Below are 25,574 nucleotides of genomic sequence, written 5' to 3'. Positions count from 1 at the left end.
TCGCAGAATTCAATAAAAATTAATCAGCATGTCTTCATAATTTGTCTGACTTTTTCTCATAGCGTGCTTCAATTGCAAGTGTGATTAAGAACATACTGAACAGATAACTTAAATACCTAACAGGGAAAGAGATTTAAAATGGGAGTAGTTACATAGTAATGTCACTTCACTGGTAGTATGAATAGGAAAGATAGTATGCTCCATCTACAATCAGAACCCCAAGTCTGAGTTCTTGTTGACAATCACTGACCATGGAAAGAGTTGAGTTGCAGAGAGGAACTTCCACACAGAGACAGGGGTAACAGTCAGAGGCAGAATCAATTACAGACAAAGGATAAAAGCAGACTATTCATTTACATGAGACATATCCACCATTCAATGAGATCATGTCAATCAGATTTTCCATCCCTGTATCTGTTTTGGTTCCATATCCCTTAGTACACTTGCACATCTGATGACCTTAGTTTTGGAAGTTGCATTTTGCCTATCCGCTCAGTGATTTGTAGGAGTGAGTTTCCAATTTCTATTCCCCTATTTGTGAAGTTTTCCTGACCTCACCCCTTAATTGTTCTGGCTCTGATTTTAATGTGATGACACATTGGTTACGAGACACATTGGTTCTTCTGCCAGAGGAAATAGTTTCCTTCCATGTGCTGATAAAGTCCTTCAATCATCCTCAGCACCAGAATGAGAACACCCTTTAATCTTCTACATTTGAGGCAATACCAGCTTGTTCTTTCTGTAGTTCCTCCAATGGTCAGGACTGAGTTCAATCAGCCAGATACAAATTAAACAGGTCATCATACAACTGCAGCATAACTATAACAAAGAGGATTGATAAGGGCAGAGCCGTGGCCATGATCTATATGGACTTGTGTATGGTGTTTGACAAGGTTCCTCATGGTAGACTGGTTAGCAAGGTTAGATCTCATGGAATACAGGGAGAACTAGCCAGGATACAGAACTGGCTCAAAGGTAGAAGACAGAGGGTAGTGGTGGAGGGTTGCTTTCCAGACTGGAGGCCTGTGACCAGTGGTGCACCACAAGGATTGGTGCTTCTGTACCTTCTCCCTGATGGTAGTAGTTGTAGAAAAACATTGCCAGGGTGGGATGGAACTTTGAGAATGCTGGCAGCCTTTCCTTGACAGCGGGCCTGATAGATGGATTCTATAGATGGGAGGTTGGCCTTTGTGATTGTCCAGGCTGAGTTCACTACTCCCTGTAACCATCTCCAATCTTAAAGGGTACAGTTGCCATACCAGATGGTGATACATCCAGACAGAATTCTCTCGATGGCGCAGCTATAAAAGTTGGCAAGAGTATTCACCGTCATGTCAAATTTCCTCAGCTGCCTAAGGAAGAAGAGACATTGTTGGGCCTTTGTAACCAATGCGTCCACATGAAGAAAAGATTTACAAACCTACAGTAGGGTTTGAGCTGGAGGGAGAAGTTGAACAGGCTAGGGCTGTTTTCCCTGGAGCTTCGGAGGCTAAGGGGGGACCTTAAAAAGGTTCATAAAATCATGAGGGACATGGATAGGATAAATAGGCAAAGTCTTTTCCCTGGGATGGGGGAGTCCAGAACTAGAGGAAATAGGTTTAGGGTGAGAGGGGAAAGGTTTAAAAAGGATCTAAGGGGCTACTTTTTCACGCAGAGGATGGTGTCTGTATGGAATGAGCTGCCAAAGGAAGTGGTGGAGGCTAGTACAATTACAACATTTCATAGGCATCTGGGTGGGTATTTGAATAGGAAAGGTTTAGAGGGATATGAGCCGAGTGCTGGCAAATGTGACTAGATTAGTTTGGGATATCTGGTCGGCATGGAGACCAGAATTGACCACAATATTCCAAAAGTAGCCTAATCAATGTCCTGTACTGCCACAACATGACCTCCAACTCAATGCTCTGACCAATAAAGGAAAGCATACCAAACGCCTTCATCACTATCCTATCTACCTGCGACACTGCTTTCAAGGAGCTGCACTCCAATGTCTCTTTGTCCACCAACACTCCCTAGGACCTTGCCATTAAGTGTATAAATCCTGCTAAGATTTGCTTTTTCAAAATGCAGCACCTTGCATCTATCTAAATTAAATTCCATCTACCACTCCTCAGCCCCCCCGACTGATCAGGATCCCATTGTAATCTGAGGTAACCTTCTTTGCTGTCCATTTTGGTGTCATCTGTAAACTTATAACTGCACCTCCTATGTTCACATCCAAATCATTTGTGTAAAGAAAGAAATGTAGTGGATCCAGCACCGATCCTTGTGGCACTCCACTGGTCACAGGCCTCCAGTCTGAAAAGCAACCCTCCACCATCAGCACCCTCTGTCAACCCTCCACCACCACCTTTGAGCCAACTCTGTATCCAAGTGGCCATTTCTCCCTGTATTCCATGAGATCTAACCTTGCTAACCATATAAAAGTTACTGAAGTCCATATAGATCATGTCTACCACTCTGCCCTAATCAATCCTCTTTGTTACTTTTTCAAAGAACTCAATCAAGATCATGAGACATGCTTTCCCACGTGCAAAGCCATGTTGACTATCCCTAATCAGTCCTTGTCTTTCCAAATACATGTAAATCTTGTCCCTCAGGATTCCCTCCAACAACGTGCCCACCACTGAAGTTAGGCTTACCAGTCTATAGTTCTCTGGCTTGTTCTTTTCACCATTCTTAAACATTGGCACCACGTTAGCCAACCCCCAGTCTTCTGGCACCTCACCATTTGTATTGATGATACAAATATCTCAGCAAGGGGCCCAGCAATCACTTCCCTAGCTTCCTACAGAGTTCTAGGGTACACCTGATTAGGTCCTGGGAATTTATCCACTTTTATGCATTTCAGGGCATCCAGCACTTCTTCCTCTGTAATATGGACATTTTTCAAGATGTCACCATCTATTTCCTACATTCTATATTTTCCATGTCCTTCTCCACAGTAAATACTGATGCAAAATACTCGTTTAGTATCTTCCCCACCTCCTGTGGCTCCACACATAGGCCACTTTGCTGATCTTTGAAAGGCTGTATTCTGTCCCTAGTTACCCTTTTGTCCTTAATGTATTTGTAAAAACCCTTTGGATTCTCCTTAACCCTATTTGCCAAACTACCACATGTCCCCTTTTTGTCCTCCTGATTTCCCTCTTCTATATACTGCTACTGCCTTTATACTCTTCTAAGGATTCACTCGATCTATCCTGTCTGTACCTGACATATGCTTCCTTCTTTATCTTAACCAAACCCTCAATTTCTCTAGTCATCCAGCATTCCCTATGCCTACCAGCCTTTCTTTTCACCCAAACAGGTCTCTGGATTCTCATTATCTCATTTCTGAAGGCTTCCTATTTTCCAGCTGTCCCTTTACCTGCAAACATCTGCCCCCAATCAACTTTTGAAAATTCTTGCCTAAATTAGCCTTCCTCCAATTTAGAACTTCAACTTTCAGATCTGGTCTATCCTTTTCCATCACTATTTTAAAACGAATAGAATTATGGTCGCTGGCCCCAAAATGCTCCCCCACTGACACTTCAGTCACCTGCCCTGCCTTATTTCCCAAAAGTAGGTCAAGTTTTGCACCTTCTCTAGTAGGTACATCCACATACTGAATCAGAAAATTGTCTTGTACACACTTAACAAATTCCTCTCCATCTAAACCATTAATACTATGGCAGTCCCAGTCTATGTTTGGAAAGTTGAAATCCCCTATCATAACTACCCTCTTATTCTTACAGATAACTGAAATCTCTTACAAATTTGTTTCTCAATTTCCCTCTGACTATTAGGGGGTCTATACTACAATGCCAATAAGGTGATCATCCCTTTCTTATTTCTCAGTTCCATCCAAATAACTTCCCTGGATGTATTTCCAGGAATATCCTCCCTCAGTACAGCTGTAATGCTATCCCTTATCAAAAACACCACTCCCCCTTCTCTCTTGCCCCCCTTCCTGTCCTTCCTGTAGCATTTGTATCCTGGAACATTAAGCTGTCAGTCCTGTCCATCCCTGTGCTACGTTTCTGTAATTGCTATGATATCCCAGTCCCATGTTCCTAACCATGCCCTGAGTTCATCTGCCTTCCCTGTTAGGCCCCTTGCATTGAAATAAATGCAGTTTAGTTTATCAGTCCTACCTTGTTCTCTGCTTTGTCTCTGCCTGCCCTATTTTCTTTTCTCAACCGCACTAATCTCAGATTGATCTCTTTCTTCACTATCTCCCTGTGTCCCACCCCACCCCCCAACCACTCCCCCCTGCCCCACTCACCTTACTTGTTTAAATATTCCCGAGTAGCTCTAGCAAATCTCCTGGCCAGTATATTAGTCCTCTTCCAATTCAGGTGCAATCCATCCTTCTTGCACAGATCATTTCTACTCAAAAGCGATTCCACTGATCCAAAAATGCGAATCCTTCTCCCATATACGAACTCCTCAGCTACGCATTAATCTGCTTTATCCTCCTATTCCTACCCTCACTAGCTCGTAGCACCGGGAGTAATCCAGATATTACTACTACATAGAACATAGAACATAGAAGAATACAGCACAGTACAGGCCCTTCGGCCCTCGATGTTGCGCCGATCAAAGCCCACCTAACCTACACTAACCCACTATCCTCCATATACCTATCCAATGCCCGCTTAAATACCCATAAAGAGGGAGAGTCCACTACTGCTACTGGCAGGGCATTCCATGAACTTACGACTCGCTGAGTGAAGAACCTACCCCTAACATCAGTCCTATATCTACCCCCCCTTAATTTAAAGCTATGCCCCCTTGTCATAGCTGACTCCATACGTGGAAAAAGGTTCTCACTGTCAACCCTATCTAACCCCCTAATCATCTTGTACACCTCTATCAAGTCACCCCTAAACCTTCTTTTCTCCAATGAAAACAACCCCAAGTGCCTCAGCCTTTCCTCATAGGATCTTCCTACCATACCAGGCAACATCCTGGTAAACTTCCTCTGCACCCGTTCCAGTGCCTCCACATCCTTCCTATAGTATGGCGACCAAAACTGCACACAATATTCCAGATGCGGCCGCACCAGAGTCTTATACAACTGCAGCATGACCTCAGGACTCCGGAACTCAATTCCTCTACCAATAAAAGCCAGTACGCCATATGCCTTCTTCACTGCACTATTTACTCTCGAGGACTTTCTTTTTAAATTCCTGCCTAACTTTCTATACTCTCCCTTCAGAATCTTATCCTTTTCCCTTCCTATGTCATTGGTTCTAATGAGTACAATGACCTCCTGTTGGTCCCTCTCCCCTTTGAGAACATTCTGCACCCTCTCTGAGACATCCTTGATCCTGGCATCAGGGAGGCAACACACCATTCTGATCTTTCACTGCTGGCCGCAGACACGTCTCTCTGTGTCTCTGACTAGGGAGTCTCCTATCATAATCGATCACTTGGAACCCGACGTACCTCATTACATTACAGCCTGTCTTGATACCAGAAACTTGGATGTTTGTGCATTTGTGAGGGGTTCTCAACTTTTTACAATTCATATCTATGACTTAGATGAGGTAATCAAAGGTACCCTGGCTAAAGTTGCAGATGACACAATGGTAGATTGGAAAATATATTATGCAGATGACATGTCAAGGATTCAGACCAATACAGATAGGTTAAATGAGTGTAAACAGTGGCAGATGCAGTATAATGTGGGAAAATGTGAAAGTGTTCACAGTGGCAGGAACCAAACTATTATTTAAACAGAGAATGACTGGAGTTACACCGTGCACAGGGATTGTTATACAGGTACAAGCAAGTAATTAGAAAAGCTATTGTAATGCTGTTCTTTATTGTGAGAGGAATTGAATACAAAGGTAAGAATGTTATGATTAATAACAGCTAATTACAGCTTTAGTGAGACCATACCACAAATACTTTACATTGTCTTGTTCTCCTTATTTAAGGAAGAACGTAATCGCATTGGTTACACTTCAGAGGAGGTTAGTGATAACCCCTACAAGTCCCATGGCAAGCCATTAACTGATCGCCCCACCTGAATCCCTGACAAAGCAGACTCAGGGGGCCCTCTTGTGGCACAATGGTAGTGTCCCTATCCTGCACTGGAAGGCCTGGTTTTAAATCGAACCTGTTCCGAATTGTGCAAGAACATCTCTGAGCAGATTGATTAGAAAAATAGGTTAAATTAGAAAGAGCAGACTCAGACTAATTTCAGGCACAGAGGTAGAGTCCCTACCCCTGGACTGGGAGACTTGGGCTCATGTCCCACCTGGTCCAGAAATGTGTCACAACATCTCCGAACAGATTGATTAGGAAAAAATCAATTACATTAAAAAAAATTAGAAAAAAGTGGATCAGGGCCCCCTTGTGGTGCATGGGTAGTGTCACTACTTTGGGACCAAGAGACTCAGATTTCAGTCCCACCTCAAAAGGTGTGTAATACATCTCTGAATAGGTTGATTAGAAAAATAAGTGAATAAAAAAGCACAGATTGATAACATCTCTGAACAGGTTGATTCGATAAATTGATTACATTTTTTAAAAAGCAGACTCAGGGGACTCTTGGGGTGCAGTGGTAGTGACACTAGCCCTGGACTAAGAGACCCGGGTTTAAGTTGAAATCGCTCCAGAGGAGTGGAATAACATCTCCCAATTGGATAAAGCAGACTCAGGGTTTGGTCTACAGAACTGTCTCTCCCAGGCTGGGATTAGCCTGTGTACGCCACAGGCTATTTTGTGTTCAACAATAAATGATGCTCCTTTCCAGACAGGCTCCCTAAATTATTACATAGTTTACTACCTGAAATGAGAGGACTGTCTTAGATTGGACAGATTGAGCTCATTTCTTCTGAAGTTTGGAAGAGTGGGGGTAATTTTAGTAAAGTGTTTAAAATGCTGACTGGCCTTAACAAAGGTGGACTTGGAAAGGATGTCTCCTGTGGTGGATGAACCCAGAGTTCGGGGCTGTTTTAAAAATTAGGTCTCTCCTTCTAGGAGAGAGAGGTAATCTTTTTTTCTCTTAGTGGTTTGAGTGACTTTGGACCTCTTTGCCTTTCTGGAAGCAGAATCATCGGTTTTGTTTGAGACAGGGGTGAATAGATTCTTGTGAGACAATGGGGATCTAAGGTAATCAGGCGTAGATGAGCATGTGGAATTCAAAACACAAATAGATCAGGTACAATCTTATTGAGTAATGGAGCAGGCTTGATGGGTGAAATGGGCTATTTCTGCTCCTAATATGTATGTTTGTACGTTCTGTTTTTGCTAATACTTAAACCAAACATCTCCACAAAGACTGTCAGGTCAATGCGTCCTATAACACCCTTTACCTTTGTTGTACAGAAAGTTGTCTCTAATCAAAATTCTCAGTCTTCTATCTTTGAACAACCTGTCAACGCGTAAGTTCAACAGTCTCAAGGACTTTCCAGTTACAGCAGGGAATGTAGGATTGTCCAACCTTCAGCTGCAAGGAACATATGTAACACTCCCACAGCCCTTGCTGAGTCCACCATTAACATTTGGGCTTCTCTGCTACATCTGCAACCAAAAGTATTTTACTGAACACATCAGAATATGTACAAAAACTGTCAAATTTCTCTGGGGACATTTCTGTAAAATGTCATCAAGCTTCTCAGGAAATTCGGCTCAGAAGGAAGCATTCAATCAAATAGGAAATTTTTACATCATGCTACTTGTCAGTGACAAAGATTTACATTTAATGAAAATCATTAACAATAATTATTGACGATTTGATGTTCTATGTGTTTCTGTCAGGAATATAAAATAGGTCATGCTTTAACTCTTAGGTTACACAAAATTACTTGTATCTATACATAATCCTCCACAACTTCATAGTATTTCACAATGATTTGTGGCTAAGTCCATACTTTTGAAATATAATTTGAAGTTTTACCACCTTAGACCCCACCAGAATAGTGGGATCATTTTCAGACTGAGAACATATATCTCTAATTTGTGTACTTTTTCCATAGTGAAGCAATTAGCAGCCTGTTTCAATATTCCCCAACACATGAGAGAGGGATGGGAGGATGACATATGTTTCCATAGTGGTAAATATGGACAAGCAACTTTTAACTTCCATCATCTGATTGTTATACTTGAGACTTCTCAAAAAACATTACTGAAATTGCATGATCAGCGATCGTCATATTGAATGGTGGAGTATGTACGAGGGGCCAAATGGCCTACTCCTGCTCATATTTTCTATGTTCCTACATTTATCAAATAGGTTCTGGAAGTCTATAAAACCGATAGTAGAAAGAACCTTGACAATTTGCAACTCCATTGACCTCTTTCTTCCTGAGGATTGGATCTGATTGGCTGCTGCCCATGGGCACTTGGCTCAGGGGAAATTTCCCAGGGAGCATGAGGGAATTGAAAGGATGAATACATCAAATAATTTTTATAAGGCTGACAAAATATACACCTTTATTTCATGGGGAAGGCCAGGCAAAGAGTTTTTGTCACCCTTGGCCAACTGTGACTTTGGGACAGGTAGAAACTGCTCCAGTTGTTCTGATTAGACACCAACGGTAGGAACAATATTCAGTTGAGGGACAGACCTCAGGAGTATCCTGCAGATTTGCAACAACAATACTGAGTCTGAAAGGGTTCAATTATGAGGACAGGATCCACAGGCAAGCTTTGTGTCGAAGATTAGGGGAAGATCTAATTGCAGTGATTAAGCTTTGACAGGGTGATGGAGAGAAACTATGTCCTCTGTTGGGAAATTGTGGCATTGTTTTAAACTTTAATGGGAATATAGGTTTCATTGAGTAAGGCCAGCATTTAGAGTCTTAGAGTTATTACAGCATGGAAACAGACCCTTTGGTTCAACCAGCCCACGTTGACCATGTCCCTAAACTAAACGAGTTTCACCTGCCTGCATTTGTCCCATATCCCTCAAAGCCTTTTGTATTCATACACTTGCCTAAATGTCTTTGTTGCCTCATCCCTAATTGCCTATTGAACGGAGTGTCTCCTTTGACCATTTCAGAAGGTAGTTAAGAGTCAACCATATTGCGGTCAGTCTGGAGTCCCATATAGGTCAGACAAGGTAAGGATAGCAGATTTCCTTTCCTAAAGACATTATGACCCAGATGGGTGGAGGCAGCTATTAGCAAGAGTCTCATTGATATCAATACTGAAACTAGTTTTCAATTCCAGCATTAATTTATTAAATTTGAAATTTTGTCAGTTCTTGTGGGATTTGAATGCATTTATCCAGGGCACCACCCCCTACATGTTCCCCTCCAAGCCATTTACCATCCCAACTTAGAAATATATCGCCTTCCCTTCAGTATCACTGGATCAAAATCCTGGAATTCCCTCCCAACAGCATTGTGGGTCCCTACATCATATGGACTGCAGCGGTTCAAGGAGACAGCTCACCACCTTCTCAAGGGGCAATTAGGGATGGGCAATAAATGCTGACAGAGACATAGAGTCATAGAGGTGTACAGTGCCAAAACACACCCTTTGGTCCAACTCATCCATGCCAACCAGATATCCTAGATTAATCTAGTCCCATTTGCCAACATTTGACCCATATCTCTCTCGACCCTTCCTATTCAAGTACCCATCCAGATGCCTTTTAAATGCTGTAATTGTACCAGCCTCCACCACTTCCTCTGGTAGCTCATTCCATACACACACCACCCTCTTTGTGAAAAAGTTGCCCCTTAGGTCCCTTTAAATCTTTCCCTCTCAGCGATGCCCACAAACAATGAATGAATAGCAAAAAAAGAAATACCTCGGTTTCTAGCCCAGTGACATTGCCACTACACCATTGTCTCCCTGAAAGGGATAGGATGAACAAAGGAATGGGTCGTAGTCATAATATTACAGCCAGGCCATCCCGGGGAGATTTCCAAAGGGGAGGCTACAGTTGAAGCTGAGTACAAGTTTCCTTTCATTGGAGATAGTTCAGAGAAGGCTCACTAGGATGATCCCTACTGGGATGGAGGGAAGGTCTTATGAGCAAAGGGTAAACAGTTTGGGACTCTGGAGTTTAGAAGAATGAGAGGTCACCTCATTGAGACCTTTTAGATTCTCCAGGGGTTTGTCAGGGTCAATGCTGAGAGGATGCTCCCCCTCATGGGAAGGTCTTAGACCTGAGGGCACAGTCTCAGAATAAAGGGGCACCGATTTCAGACTGAGATGAGGAGGAATTTCTTCTCTCAGGGGGTTGCGAGTCTTTGGAACTCATTGTCACTGGGGGCAGAATCCATGTGTACATTTAAGGCTGAGAGAGATTCATGATCAGTCGGGGGAATCAAGGGTTATGGGGAAAGTCGATGTGAGGAATGTAGGATCAGCCATGATCCTATTGAATGGGGGAGCAAGCTCAAGGGGCTGAGCAGCCTTCTCCTGCTCCTATCTCTTATGATCTTATCAAACAGCTGAGGCTTAGACTTAACAGAAAGTGCCTCCCCATTAAGACTGATTGATCTTTGTTGGGTCAATGTACTATGGTGTGTGGAACCGAGGCAGCGAAAGGGATTTAAATGTCTAACTATCTCTGTCTTGTTCGAGTGATGCAACAGGGGTGAATGGCCTCCTCCTGGCCCAATATCATGATTGTACAGGAAGGGCTTGTGGAGGGCCTTAAGAGGCTCCATCTATTGGTGGATCTGTGCAGCTGCAGGCACAACAGTGCACGGCAAGGCTTGGAATGAAGGAGCGACACCTGCATTTCTATAGAGCCTTTCTGCCAAAGACATGCTTTCTCGTTAGATTTTCACGGACATTTAGAAGAATGAAGAGGGATCTTAGAGAATCCGATACATTTCTAGCAGATCTGGACAGAATGAAGTGCAGGAAGGGTGTTCCTGATGACTGGGGAGTCCAGAACCAGGGGGCCATAGTCAAAGGATACAGGGTAGGCCATTTAGAACTGAGATGAGGAGAAATGTCTTCACCCAAAGAGTGGGGGAGCCTGTGGAATACTGCTGCCTCACAGCACCAGAGACCCAGGTTTGATTCCTGCTGCAGGCGACTGTCTGTGTGGAGTTTGCACATTCTCCCTGTCTCTGCGTGGGTTTCCTCCGGTGCTCCGGTTTTCTCCCACAATCCAAAGATATGTAGGTCAGGTGAATTGACCATGCTAAATTGCCCATGGTGTTAGGTGCATTAGTCAGGGGTAAATATAGGGCAGGGGAATAGGTCTGGATGGGTTACCCTTTGGAGGGTCAATGTGGACTTGTTGGGTCAAAAGGTCTGTTTCCATACTGTAGGGAATCTAATCTAACACAGGACAGTGAAGAAAGCTTTTGGCACACTGGTCTTCATCAGTCAGAACATTGAGTATAGAAGTTTGCAGTTGTATAGGACGTTGGTGAGCCTGCATTTGGAGCATTGTGATCAGTTTTAGTCACCTTATTATAGGAAGGATGTTATTAAACTGGAAAGCAGAAGAAATTTTCAAGGGTGTTGCAGGTCACAATAGTCTGAGTGAAAGGAAGAGGTTGGACAAGGTAGAGATTTTTTTCTTCAGAGCATATGAGACTGAGGGGGGATCTTATAGAAGTGTATAAGATCATGAGAGGCATGGATAGGGTGAATGCACTCAGTCTTTTTCCCTGGGTTGGGGAATTGCGGACTAGAGGGCATCAGTTCAAGATTAGAGGGGAAAGAATATAACGGAATCTGAGAGGCAAAACTTTTACACAGAGGGTGGTGTGCATAGGGAATGAGCTGCCAGTGGGGAAGTCATTGAGGCAGGTGCATGAACATTTAAAAGGCACTTGGACAAATATATGGATAGGAAAGGTTTAGAAGGATAAGGGCCAAGACCAGGGAAATGGAGTTAGCGTGGATTGACATTTTGGTCAGCGTGGACCAGTTTGGGCTGAAGGGCCTGTCTCCTTGCTGTAGGACTCTGTGTCTGTAAGTGTGGTTCCAGCATAGTTAAGCACTGAACAAAGACAGTAATGGTTGAACTTTTATCTTTGATTCTTTATTTTTTACTAAGAAGGACTGTAATGTTAAACATTTAACTTTTTTTACACTATACTAAGAGCAACTGTAATATTTAACTTTGTTCCTTATTTCTTTCTACCTTGTTCTTAAGTTTTTGTACCTAGATACTTGTATCTAAGATGGCACCATGTGTGGCGACATTGAAAACTTTTCACTGTATTTTTGTACTTGAGTACACATGACAATAAAGTCTAAATCTAATAATCTAAACCTAATTCATGTCTTTCACTTCTCTCAGGTACATTAATGGTGCTCACTGAGGAGATGAACCCAGTATGGCTGCTGTGATTCCACTACCAGCATAGATACACACACCTCAGTGGGTCGGCAGCACAGAGAGAGATAGAGGGGCACATGGTGAGGGGTACATATCACATGAGGCCAGGATCCAGAGCTGGAGGCATGGTCAGGAACGGAGAGTGCATGTCAAAGGGTGAAGAACACTCTCCTCAGCAATTTACAGGCAGTGCTATAATGGTCTGAGCCACACACATTGTCTGCTGTCCCAATAGTGAGTCTGTCCCTGCAAAGGTCAGGATAGTGCAGTATTTGGCAGGGACCTTATAGGTTCCAAAACCAAGAGGATATCTACCAGAAGCATCTCATGTGTCAGAGCGTAGGAAAGCACTCTGCTGAAGTGAAAGGGGCATGAAAAAAAACAGAAAGGGTATGAGGAGAAATATCTTGGCTGTGCAGAAGGAATCATGGGTACTTCTTTCATTGTTATTGTTACAGTGATGCTGTTGAGTGATGGAAGGGTGTTTTGTGAAATATATTTGTAGTATGTATCTTTTTTGCTTCCCTGTTGACCCTGGTCTGTTAAATGCCAATGAATGGGATGAGGCCAACTTTATGAGGAGATAATCTGTCAAGGTGATTAGTAGCTGGGTGACTGTACAGAGGAGGGTTGGCAATGGCTGGTTGGGGGCTTTTGCACAGTGACCTCGATGGGAAGGTTTCAATGCTGCAGACACACTACTCAAGCAAGGGGTGTCAGGGTGAGGACATCATAGGCTTCTCTGGCAGGCAAGTCCTGTACCAAAGGGACCAGTAGCACTTCAGGATCTTCCTGCTCAATCTCCACATCTTCCTCCGCCTTTGAGGGTAAGGTTGGCCACTCTCCACATTACTCCTCTCTGTAGTATTATGTTGTGAAGGGCACAAGGAAAGAACAACCACCACTCTTGCTGGGACACATTGAAGGACACCTCTATATCTGACCAGACAGTGAAACTTCATTTTAAACAAACCTACGCTTTGTTCTATTGTCGCCCTTGTAGTGTTATAATACCTTTTGCACCTCTGGAGTGTCTTTGAGGTGGGTCATCAACCATCTCGTCGATGGGTATTCTTGTGAATGCAAGACCTGTTATGTCAGTTGCTTTAAACTGTCTCCTTTAATTTGAGGTGAATGGACTGAAGTGAAGATGAGTTGTTGATACTAATTCTGCCTGAATACAGAGAGACACACAGAGATAGAGATGTGGAGAAGGAAACAGAAACAGCTCCTGCTGTGGGAAACAAAGAAGTACAAATTGAGAGTTTTTTTGTTAAAGTCACCAAGCAGAATGCTGGTGAGAACTGGTTTTGTTTAGGATTTGTGGAAAAGTCAGGTCCAAAGAGTTGCTGAAGTGGGCCTTACTGCCAGGAACCAGTTCAGACATACCGAGAAGATCGAGTAGCTTGACTTTCACAGGATACTGGAAAACCTGTGTTGGTACGGCAGGGAAAGGGAACCCCTGAAAATTCAGGGGAATTTGGAAGTCAATCCACATGGCCATCTGGGAGCATGGAGTAAAGTAATATCGAATTGAATCATAGAATCCCTTCAGTGTGGAAGCAGGCCATTCAACCCATCAAGTCCTCACCAACTATCCAAAGAGCATCCCAAACAGACAGACTCCCCTACCCTATATTTCTCTTGGCTAAACTGCCTAACCTGCACATCCCTATGGAAAGCTAGGAATCCTTGGGTTTGACTGGCCTCATCTATCTCAATTGATCTAGAGAAAATAAAGGATTGGTGATTTGAGTAATACAGACATGGGTGGAAAGGGTGAGTTAGCTTAGTTGGCTGGACAGCAGGTTTGCAATGCAGAGTGATATCCACATGTTCAATTCCCACACCAGCTGAGGTCATTGTGAAGGACTCCCTTTGCCTGAGGTGTGTTGATCCTCAGGTTAAGCCACCAACAGTTGTCCGTCTCTCTCTCTCTCTGAGGGAGCAGGTCTTTGATCGGTAAGCCAATGATGACTTTACTTATAGGCTGAAGATTGCAATACCCTACCTACATTAACAACATGTGTAAAGAGGCAGGAGGCTGTGACCTCCTTAAGAGATGATAGATTTGCTGAACACTTCCAATATTTCAGATTCCCAAAGCATTATTTTATCATCCCCACTTCGTTTTTAATCTCTCTGGCCCATACAGATTGGTTTGATCACAAATTTAGGAAGTTTGATGTTATCTAATCAATGAGATATAAGTTGGAGAGCTGTTCACATTACAAGCTAGTGCATGAAGTGATCAAATCCACCTCCAATGAAAGTAAAGGCTCCCACACCACAATCAACTTTGCAAACATATCGGCCAATCTTCTGCCAGTCTAGCACTAAATGAATTTACAGTAGCACCTCGATATACGAACGACCCCATTCACGTACAAATAGATTTACGAACAGGATTGTACGTAAAATTTTGCTTCAATGTACGTACGAAATTCAAGGTACGAACAAAGGTACGAATGCAAAAAGCCCGTGTGCGATCAAGTGGTTTCATTGTTCTGCTTTGCTACATGCTTGTTGAACACAAAGCTCTCGGGCCCCACGTGATCTCATTCAGTTTGTCTTTGGCGCGTGCGCTGTGAACAGCTGTCCAAGCAGTCTTACGCTATCCGAACAATGGGAAAAATTGATTCTGTTTGCGAACTTTTTGGTTCGCGAACCGGGTCCCGGAACGGATTAAGTTCCTAAGTCGAGGCGCTACTCTATATATATATATATATATATCTCAACAGATGTCTTTATTAAACTACATCAATTAAACCTGAGGTCAGTTTGAACAATTTTAAAATCTCTAGCAGCGGCTGGTATTTCTCAGGGTGAGATGGTTTAATAGGCATTTCCTCATTTTGTCACAGTTTTCAAATTAAATCGAGTCATTAGTAGGCATGTCCCTGATAAGCAACATCATCGATGTGCAGAAAGCTTCACCTGTGTTCAGTATTTCCATATACAGAAATTAAATTTATCAGGAGGCAGTCATTTACATTCCCTGTTTCAACAATAGGTGCCCTTTTCACATCATCAATTCACTTGGGAAAGAAATGCTGTCAGGTCCACATGCTTATAAAGCTCAGACTTTTATCTATTTGATAGCTCGCATTACATTGAGGTTATATAATGACTTAAAATCTAATTCTGAGACTCAAACTGACAAACAAAATAACAGTGATGGCTTTCCTCTGGCTTGTATCCTGCCTTGCCCTCCTTGGCACAGCTTATGGACGGAGTAAGTTGCTTTTTTGGAGACACTATGATAGCTTTACTGAGAGGCATGTTGTTTAATCTAATTCTTAATTGTGCACCAACTGTTCAGGCTGTGGGGTCCCAGCTATCACACATGTCGTTACTGGCTATGCACAGATTGTAAACGGTGAAAATGCTGTCCCAGGCTCTTGGCCTGGCAGGTCTCCATGCAGGTATGTTTACAATTGGATATCATCACAACTCCCAATGAGCCAGATATATACTATCTTTAATGACAGATTCCATATATAAAATGGCTGTCAACATATATCATCCCTGATGGTTTCAGCCTGCTTCTGGTCACAGGCTCAGTAATGGGCACTCCAACAATGATCAACATTATTAATTAATTCCCTGCAGTATCTGAGCCCCATTGATAGCAATAATTATTTTTAAAAACAACATAATAACTTCCAATTAATAGTTGATTTCATACAAGATTTCATGCTTCAAGATTTTTACTGTAACAAAAGACTAAGAACAGTTTTGCCTAAGCAAAAGTTTAATGGACAACTTACCTTTAAATCACAGAATAGAACTTCCTAACTTCTAGCAAAATTGAACATCTCTCTATAGTGTATACTTTACACTATCCTTTAAGTAAGTATTCAGTTTGCCCAGAATCAGTCTGAAATGATTCTTTATTCCTGAGATTCTACTTCTGTTCTTTTTCTTTCTCAGCCTGCTGGTTTATAATTTCAAAACTGTCTTTCACAATGAGTCATTCTTCCCAATGAAGATTCACTCCCTAACCAGGCCAGGTAATCAGGCTTACAATATTATCAGCCTCTTTGTTGATCTATTCCTATCTTAAATACCCCATTAGCCAAAGTTCAATTACTTTCTTTATGGGGTTTATGTGCCTTAAAGGTATGTATATTTGCTGCAAATGATATATTATTTATTTAAATGATAGCTATTGTTTGTCTCTCATGATATTCTTAGAATGTAGTTTCCTGATTTATCTTTGCCAACCGTTCCCTCACACCAACTTGGTCTATTGTTTTTAGACTTAAGACCTGAGTTACTAATTTGTGATCAAACTCCATACAAAATGTTATCATATTATGGTAACTTTTTTCCAGAGGCTATTTTACTACAAGATTGTTAATTAATTTTGCTTATTGTACGATATTAAATCCAAAGTAGCCTGTTGCTGGTTTAATCCTTGGCATACTGTTTAAAAAGCTATCTTCTACACATTCCATAAACTCATCCCCTACAATATTACTGCAAATTTGGTTTACCCAGTCTATATGATGAATAAAATCTTGCATGATGCTGCACCTCTCCAATTTCTTGACTTAGACTCTGCCCTTGTCCTATACTACAAATATTGCTATGCAGCCTCTAAATAGATCTCATAATTCTGTTCCTTTCTGTTTCTTAGCTCTAACAAACTGATTCTCCTTCTTGATTTTTTTCCATTTAGTTCCTTTCTCTTTTTATCCCATTCTTTGTTATTAGAGTTACCTCCCTCCACCGTTTGTCTGTGATCTGCCTCTTCCATAAGTTAAGTATCATGAAATATTTGGTTCCCAAACCTGGTCACTTAGCAAACACTTCTTTTTAAAGGCAATTAAATCATGCCTGTGAACTACTATCAGTCCTAATTCATTTCATTTATTGTGAACATTTTATACATTCAGATATTATGCTTTGATTGTTTTCTAACTCTCCCCAATGTCACCTTGGTTACTGATGCCCTGCTACCTTTGTTGCTCTCACTGTTCCTTTCCGACCCACTCCACATATTTTTACCCAAACGGTTGACACTTTGGGTATAGAACATTGAACATAGAATATAGAAAAATACAGCGCAGTACAGGCCCTTTGACCTTCGATGTTGCGCCGATCCAAGCCCACCTAACCTACACTAGCCCAGTATCCTCCATATGCCTATCCAAGGCCCGTTTAAATGCCCATAAAGAGGGAGATTCCACCACTGCTACTGGCAAGGCATTCCATGAACTCACAACTCGCTGAGTAAAGAATCTAACATCTGTTCTATACCTACCACCCCTTAATTTAAAGCTATGCCCCCTCGTAATAGCTGACTCCATACGTGGAAAAAGGTTCTCATGGTCAACTCTATCTAAACCCCTAATCATCTTGTACACCTCTATCAAGTCACCCCTAATCCTTCTTTTCTCCAATGAAAACAGCCCCAAGTGCCTCAGCCTTTCCTCTTGCGATCTTCCTCCCATACCAGGCAACATCCTGGTAAACCTCCTCTGCACCCGTTCCAGTGCCTCCACATCCTTCCTATAGTATGGCGACCAGAACTGCACACAATACTCAAGACGCGGCCGCACCAGAGTCTCATACAATTGCAACATGACCTCAGGACTCCGGAACTCAATTCCTCTACCAATAAAAGCCAGTACGCCATATGCCTTCTTGACAGAGTCAGAAATCTCAGTTGACGGTGTTGGATTTTGATGGTGCTGGGGAGAAGAAATTGATTTTTGCCTTTTCTTGACTGAATGTTCCCTCTACCCAATAGGACACCACAGGCTGGCATTTCTGTGGAGGCTCCCTTATCAATGAAAACTAGGTTGTGACTGCAGCCCATTGTGGCATGACGTAAGAACTACACTCAGTTATATTCTTCAGAATCAATATTAATAATACTAATGGACGTAGGACCTTTACTCTAAGTAACACACTGTTTTCACACAGCACAGCTAACCTTGTGATCCTTGGAGCTTACAATAAATGTTCAACAAAAGAAGACACCCAGACTGTGAAGATTGAAAAGGTACCTAAAGATGCTCTGGCGCACTACGGATTATTATTTGAGAATTTTACATTTACAGTCTGGAGTAGTGTTATTGAACTGGAATGCCATTAATACAAGTTCAAATTCCTGAGAATCAAAAGTTATTTTCAATCAAATCTGGAAACAAATAGCTGATATCAGAAAAAGTGACCACAAATCTGTCAGATTGTTGTGAAACCCACTGGTTTATTAATATTCTTAAGGGAAGGAAACACCTCAGCCTTATCCAGTATGGCTTATATGTGGTTTGTCTCTTAACCACCTCTGCCATGTCGAAGGAATCCACTCAGTTTTCTCAAACAAAGAAGCCCCACCGCTAACTTATCAGGGCAATGAGAGAGAGAGGAAATGATCCTTTCCTGATTTCCAGAATGTATTATCAAATTAAAGTACATGAACTCCTCAAACTCTGTAGAACCCAAACAGGAGTGTTTCTGGTACCACATGTGACTTCCATAGTTACCTTCATTTTTAGGTTTACTCCTTAACTGAGTAAATCATAGGATCCCTACAATGTGGCGAAGGGCTTTCAGCCCATTGAGTGCACACCAACCATCCAGGTCCCACCCAGTGCCACACCCCTACCCTATCATGTTTCCTTGCATTTCTCATAGCCAATCTACACATCTTTGGACTGTGGCAGGAAGCTGGAGTACCCAAATGAAACCCAGACAGACACAGGAGAATCTGCAAACTCCACACAAACAGTCACCCAAGGGTGGAATCAAACCTAGGTCCTGGCACTGTAAGGTAGCAGTGCTAACCACTGAGCCGCCAATGCCACCACTAAAGTGCCCTCACATCTTGGCTCATATTTGTGAAATGATTAGTTTCATCATTTGTCACATGATTATAATGCTATTATTTCCATTTTTATTCTGCGCTAGATACAACAGTTTGCAATGCTAAATCAATAGGCTATTCCAACTCCTGAATACCACAGCTTGTTTTCCCATTGTTGTAAATAATGAGAACTACATTCTGATTTTATGAATGTTACTTTCCCTTTAACAGATATGTCCAGAGATTGCTAATGTGATTGGCTATACTGTATGGGGGTCGGTCATTCTGGATGTATTGCACTGATGCACACGTAACCTCTCACAGTTTGTTGACCACAGATTAAATCTGCACTTGCTCAAGGGAAAAGGATTGATTAATTTACCACAAGCCCCAATTCACAATTAAAATTATTTTGTTACTTGCAAGAAATATGGTCTATATGTAATTTAATGAAGAATTCTTTGAGGAGGTGACAAGACAGGTCGACGAAGGTCAAGCAGTGGATGTGGTGTATATGGACTTCAGCAAGGCATTTGATAAGATTCCCCATGGTAGGCTCATTTATAAAGTCAGGAAGTATGGGATACAGGGAGATTTGGCTATTCAGATTCAGAATTGGCTTGCTGACAGAATGCAGAGAATGGTTGTAGATAGAAAGTATTCTACCTGGAGGTCAATGTTGAGTGGGGTCCCGCAGGGCTCTATTCTTGGGCCTCTGCTCTTTGTAGTTTTTATAAATGACTTGGATGAGGAGATTGAGGGGTGGGTTAGTAAATTTGCAGATGACCCAAAGGTTGGAGGTGGCGTTGATAGTATAGAGGGCTACTGCAGGCTGCAGCACGACATAGACAGGATGCAGAGCTGGGCTGAGAAATGACAGATGGAGTTCAACCTGGATAAATGCAAAGTGATGCATTTTGGAAGGTCGAACTCGAATGCTGAATATAGGATTAAAGACAGGATTCTTGGCAGTGTGGAGGAACAGAGGGATCTGGGTGTGCAAGTACATAGATCCTTCAAAGTTGCCACCCAAGTGGATAGGGTTGTAAAGAAAGCATATGGTGTTTTAGCTTTCATTTACAGGGGGATCATGTTTAAGAGCAGCAAGATTTTGCTGCAACTCTATAAGTCCCTGGTGAGACCACACTTGGAATATTGTGTCCAGTTCTGGTCACCCTACTATAGGAAAGATACTGAGGCTTTGGAAAGGGTGCAAAAAAGGTTTACCAGGATGCTGCCTGGACTGAAGGGCTTGCCTTATGAAGAAAGGTTGAATAAGCTCAGACTTTTCGCTCTGGAGAGAAGGAGGAAGAGAGGAGACCTGATCGAGGTATACAAGATAATGAGTGGAATAGATAGAGCCAATAACCAGAGGTTTTTCCCAAGGCAGGATTGACTGGTACGAGGAGTCGTAGTTTGAAGATATTAAGAGGAAGGTATAAAGGAGATGTCAGAGGTAGGTTCTTTACACAGAGAGTTGTGAATGCATAGAATGTGTTGCCAGCTGTGGTGGTGGAAGCAGAGTCATTGGGGACATTTAAGCAACTGCTGGACATGCACATGGATAGCAGTGAGTTGAGGGATGCTTAGGTTAAGTTACTATATTTTACATTAGGATTAACCTTGGCACAACATCGTGGACCTAAGGGCCTGTTCTGTGCTGTACTTTTCTATGTTCTATGTTATAAGAATGTTGTGACAAATCAAGATGGATATTGTCTTAGTGATACTTCCAGCCACCAATGTTTGGAAGGATAATAGGGGAGGTGATCACAAGAATTATCACTGCACTGTTAATCCAGCAAACCTCATACTGTACTAGGACCCTGGTTCAAATTCCGCCACGGCAGATTTGGAATTAAGAGTATAGTGATCACCATAAATCCATTCTCAGGAAAAAAACCATCTGGTTCACTAATGTCCTTTAGGGAAGGAAACTACCATCCTTACCTGGTCTGGCTGACATGTAACACCAGATCTATAGTAGTGTGGTTGACTCTTAACTGCCTTCTGGGTAATAAATATTAGTTTAGCCAGTGATGCCCTCTTCCTGTGAAGGAATTTTTGAAAAAATGGTCAAAATTTCAAAGCAGGTTGTTTCTGTTCTGCAATTTAACAGCCTCAAGACATCCCCAACATCAAACCGAGATCCTTTTAAACAATAGACAACTTAATACTCATGCTGAAAATTTGAAATAGAAATGAGCATAAAGTACTGGAACTATCAGACAATGTGTATTGCGAATCCGTGGAGACCTGAAACATCAATCTTTTCCTTTTCCCCCACTGAGACTGCAAAGCTCTTTATAAGCCTGGTACTAAACAATGTGTACCCAAACCAACCATAAACAGCCTAGCTTTAAAAAATATTTAAAAATTCTTAGTTCCAAAAGAGCCTCCAAAATGGATGTGATAATTCTATTAGCTATGTAAAATTAAATTTAAAACTTAATGGTGGAAATGGCCGCTCACTGTTGTAAAGAAGAAGCTAGATATAATTCTTAAGGCTAAAGGGATTAAAAGGTAGATATAATTCTTTGAGCTAAAGGGATTAAAAGGTACAGGGAGAAACTGAGAACAGTATACTGAGTTGGATGATTAGGCATGATCATATAGAATGGCAGAGCAAGCTCCAAGGGCTGAATGGCCTACTCCTGCTTATATTTCCTATGTTTCTCAACTTACCAAATTAAATCCACTGAGCTTATGTCTGACCAGCACAGGTTTTCAAAGGAAATTTAGGGATCTGTTTGGACTGAAATATGATGCAAAAAACTAGGTTTCACTTGAAAGATTTGGCATCATTCTGTGCTGCAGCCATAGCAAAGCATAAAGAACTTAAAGCAATAGATTTGGTACCACAGGTGAACCTGACAACAGTCACCAGGTATTTCTTCAGAGTTATTCTCACTCAGCTGTTGCAACATTGTCACAGTCTCATTAACTTTGCAAAAGGAAATTGGAATGGGGATGGTGGCTCCAGCAAAGTTGCTGCAAATGAGCTACTTCACCTATCATCAACCAAATTTGAGAGAATGTATTATTCCTTCTGCATAACAGCATGGAAACTGAATTGTTACTGATGAATCAGAACTGACTTTTATGTTGTCTGTTTACAGGTCATTACCCATCCAGCCTGGGATCCATATCATCTCAACAACGATGTGACATTGGTGAAGCTCGCATACCCTGTCAAATTTACCAACCGCATTTCCTCCGTGTGCCTCGCAAGTGATGCTGCCAGTTTCCCAGGGGGCAAGATGTGTGTCACTTCAGGCTGGGGCTTAACTCAATCATCTGGTATGGGACCTTCATCTTTATTTTCCAAATAAACTGCTGTCTATGTTAGACTACCCTGTTGGTAGATTCAACTAAAAGTAATTAGAAATGCAAAATATCCATCCTAAATCAATTACAATAAAATAACAATAATTTGTATTTCCATAACATTCATGACAGTAACTTGCATATATGCAGCAAACTTAACATGGAATGTCATGGGAACTTCACAGGAACTTTATCAGATGCTAGCCAAAACTAAAAGAAGGAAATGTTAAGCCAATGACCCAATGTTTAGTCAGAGGCAGGTTTTCTTGTGCAAGAGAAGTGAACACTGAAGAAATGATGAGGATTGAGGAGCTTAGGGCCAACAAGGCAGAAGGTACAGCTATCACTGTCAGGATGAAGGAAGGACAGAGCAGGAGAAGCTAAAGCTTATTGAAAGGAAAAGACATCTTGATGCACATTATGGTTAGTCTGGGCTCCAAATGGGACAAAACAGTTATGTTAAGGGATAAAAGCACAAGTAAAGAAGATGCTATGAAGGTTGTAAAAACCAAAAGGGAAAAAACAAGGTTGGGAAGCCAAGAAGGCAGATATAATTTGATGAATGGAGTGAGATAGAGGACACAACAGCAAGTGTTGGAGAACTGGAGAATTTTGGCAGAAATACAACCTTGAGAAGATCATGTAAGTGAAAAGGAGCAAGGATGTGCAGGGATTTGAAACCGAATACTAGAACAATTATCTGGGACATAACAAGGCCATAGATCTTGGTAAACACAGACTTTCAAGCTGTTTATGTTTTGTTTTGAGAAAGGAAGTTGCTTGAGATTACCAATGGAACAGTGGTTCAAAGGCAAAGTTTAACAATTTGTTCCTGTCTTTAGCACAGCCACCTTCTCTCCTTTTCTACTGAAAGATCCACACTTCAAGGGTGTTAACTCATTCACACCAGTGGTAATTGCGAATGTGGGATTTATTTTTCAACAGTTTTACTCAGAAGTTTCAGAAAGTAAATCTTGAGAATTGAAACATGGTAAAGATTTTTTAAAGATTATTTCATGGGATGTGAATGTTGCTGCCTGGGCCAGCATTTATTGCCCATCTCTAGCTGTCCTTGAGAAGGTAGGGATGAGGTGCCTTCTTTAGCTGCTGAAGCTTATTTATATACATGTATTTATTCATTTTAAGATCCTGATCCTACCTGACCCAAAAGCAAAGGTACTTGAGTATTTCTGTTCATCAGTCACTAATAGTTAGGATTCAGATGTCACAAGCAATTAAGAAGGCAACTGATATGTTGGCATTCCTTGCAAGAGGATTTGAGCACAGAAGTAAAGACACCTTGATTCAATTATATAAAACCTCAGTGAGACCATACCCAGACGACTGTGTCCAGTTTAGGTCTCTTTATCTCAGGAAGGATATTCGTAGAGGTATGCAAAGAAGATTAATTAGACTAATCCATGGGAAGGTGGGAATATCTGGGAAGAGAGATGAAAGAAACTGGTTCTGTATTCTCTAGGGGTTAGAAGAATGAGAAATGATCTCATTGAAAAATGCAGAATTCTTTCAGCGTGTGACAGTTTGGATATAAATAGGGTGTTTCTCCTGGCTGAGGGATGTAAAACTAGGGGACATAGTCTCAAAATAAGGGACAGGCCATTTAAAACTGAGATGTGAAGGGATTTCTTTACTCAGAGGATGGTGAATCTTTCGAATTCTCTACTCCAGAGGGTAATTGAGCATATTCAAGACATAAGTTGATAGATTTCTGGAGATTAATGGCCTTCAAGGATATGGAGATTTTGGGGAAAATGGTGTCAAGGTAGATGATTGGCCAAGATCTGTTTCATTGGTGGAGCGGACTCAATGGACCAAATGGCCAATTCCTGCTCCTACTTTCTTTCCTTCTTTGCTTATGCTTTCATCATTTTACAAGCATTTGAATACTTAGGATTATCTCAAGTAGTTCCAGAAAATCTAATTACATATTAAGAGCTCTTTTTTGATTATTCAGCAAGCTACACTCCATGCCAACTGCAGCAGGCAGCTCTTCCTCTCCTTATCACTGCCGATTGTCAGAACTTCTGGGGCAACAAAATCTCAGACATGATGGTTTGCGCTGGTGGTGCTGGTGCTACCTCTTGCATGGTATGTGAGGCATATCATACACAAAATATTACAGCTCATTAAATCATTCTTACTCTGTTACAAGTTCATTGAATTGGTCTGTTCTCTTCAACAGGGTGACTCAGGTGGACCTCTTGTCTGCAAAGATGGTGGAACCTGGTATCTGGTGGGCAACGTTTCCTGGGGCAGTGGTTATTGCTCCACCCAAATCCCTGCTGTCTATGCCCGAGTGACTGAGTTCCACTCCTGGATTGTGCAAACAATTGCTGCCAATTAGAAGAACTCAAATTAAAATTGAATTGCTCCTGAAATAAAGAACTTGAAAAATTAATGTCAAATGTCTATTTTGTTTCCCCACCTTCTAAGAACTTGAAAGAGGGTCAGTCAGTAATGTGAAGCTGCACAACCTGGGTCAGGCCTTTCTTTCTAACTTGTTACCTCACAAGTTGATTTCTACAGAGTTAATCATGTCATAGAATGTAGAACATATAACATTGCAGCATATTTTATATGTCTTAATTAAGTCACCTCTCAACCTTTTTCTCTCTAATGAAAACAGCTCAAGTCCCTCCACATTTCCTCATAAGACCTTCCCTCCATATTAGGCAGCATCCTGGTAAATCTCCTCTGAACCCTTTCCAAAGCGTCCATATCCTGCCTATAATGCTGTGACCAGAACTGTACGCGATACTCCAAGTGCGGCCACACCAGAGTTTTGTATAGCTGCAACACGTTCTCGTGGATCTGAAACTCAATCCCTTTACCAATAAAAGCTAACACACCATCTATCTTCTTAACAACCCTATCAACCTGGGTGGCAATTTTCAGGGATCTACGTACACGGACACCGAGATGTCTCATCACTTCTACACTACCAAGAACCTTACCATTAGCCCAGTACTCTGCATTCCTGTTGCTCCTTCCAGAGTGAATCACCTCATACTTTCTGCATTAAACTCCATTTTCCACCTCTCAGCTCAGCTCTGTGGCTTATCTATGTCCCTCTGTAACCTGCAACATCCTTCAGCACTATCCACAACTCTACCAACCTTAGTGCCATCCGCAAATTTACTAACACATCCT

General features: G+C 41.8%; 1 pseudogene; it reads left to right on the top strand.

Annotated features, from left to right (window-relative positions):
• The first annotated feature begins 15,436 nt into the window (after positions 1 to 15,436).
• On the top strand, positions 15,437 to 24,768 carry LOC140453076 (chymotrypsinogen 2-like; annotated as a pseudogene).
• The last annotated feature ends 806 nt before the right edge of the window (positions 24,769 to 25,574 follow it).

Source organism: Chiloscyllium punctatum, chromosome 26 (genome assembly GCF_047496795.1).
Source record: "Chiloscyllium punctatum isolate Juve2018m chromosome 26, sChiPun1.3, whole genome shotgun sequence".
Lineage (NCBI taxonomy): Eukaryota > Metazoa > Chordata > Chondrichthyes > Orectolobiformes > Hemiscylliidae > Chiloscyllium > Chiloscyllium punctatum.
This window is presented reverse-complemented; position numbering and strand designations above follow the sequence as displayed.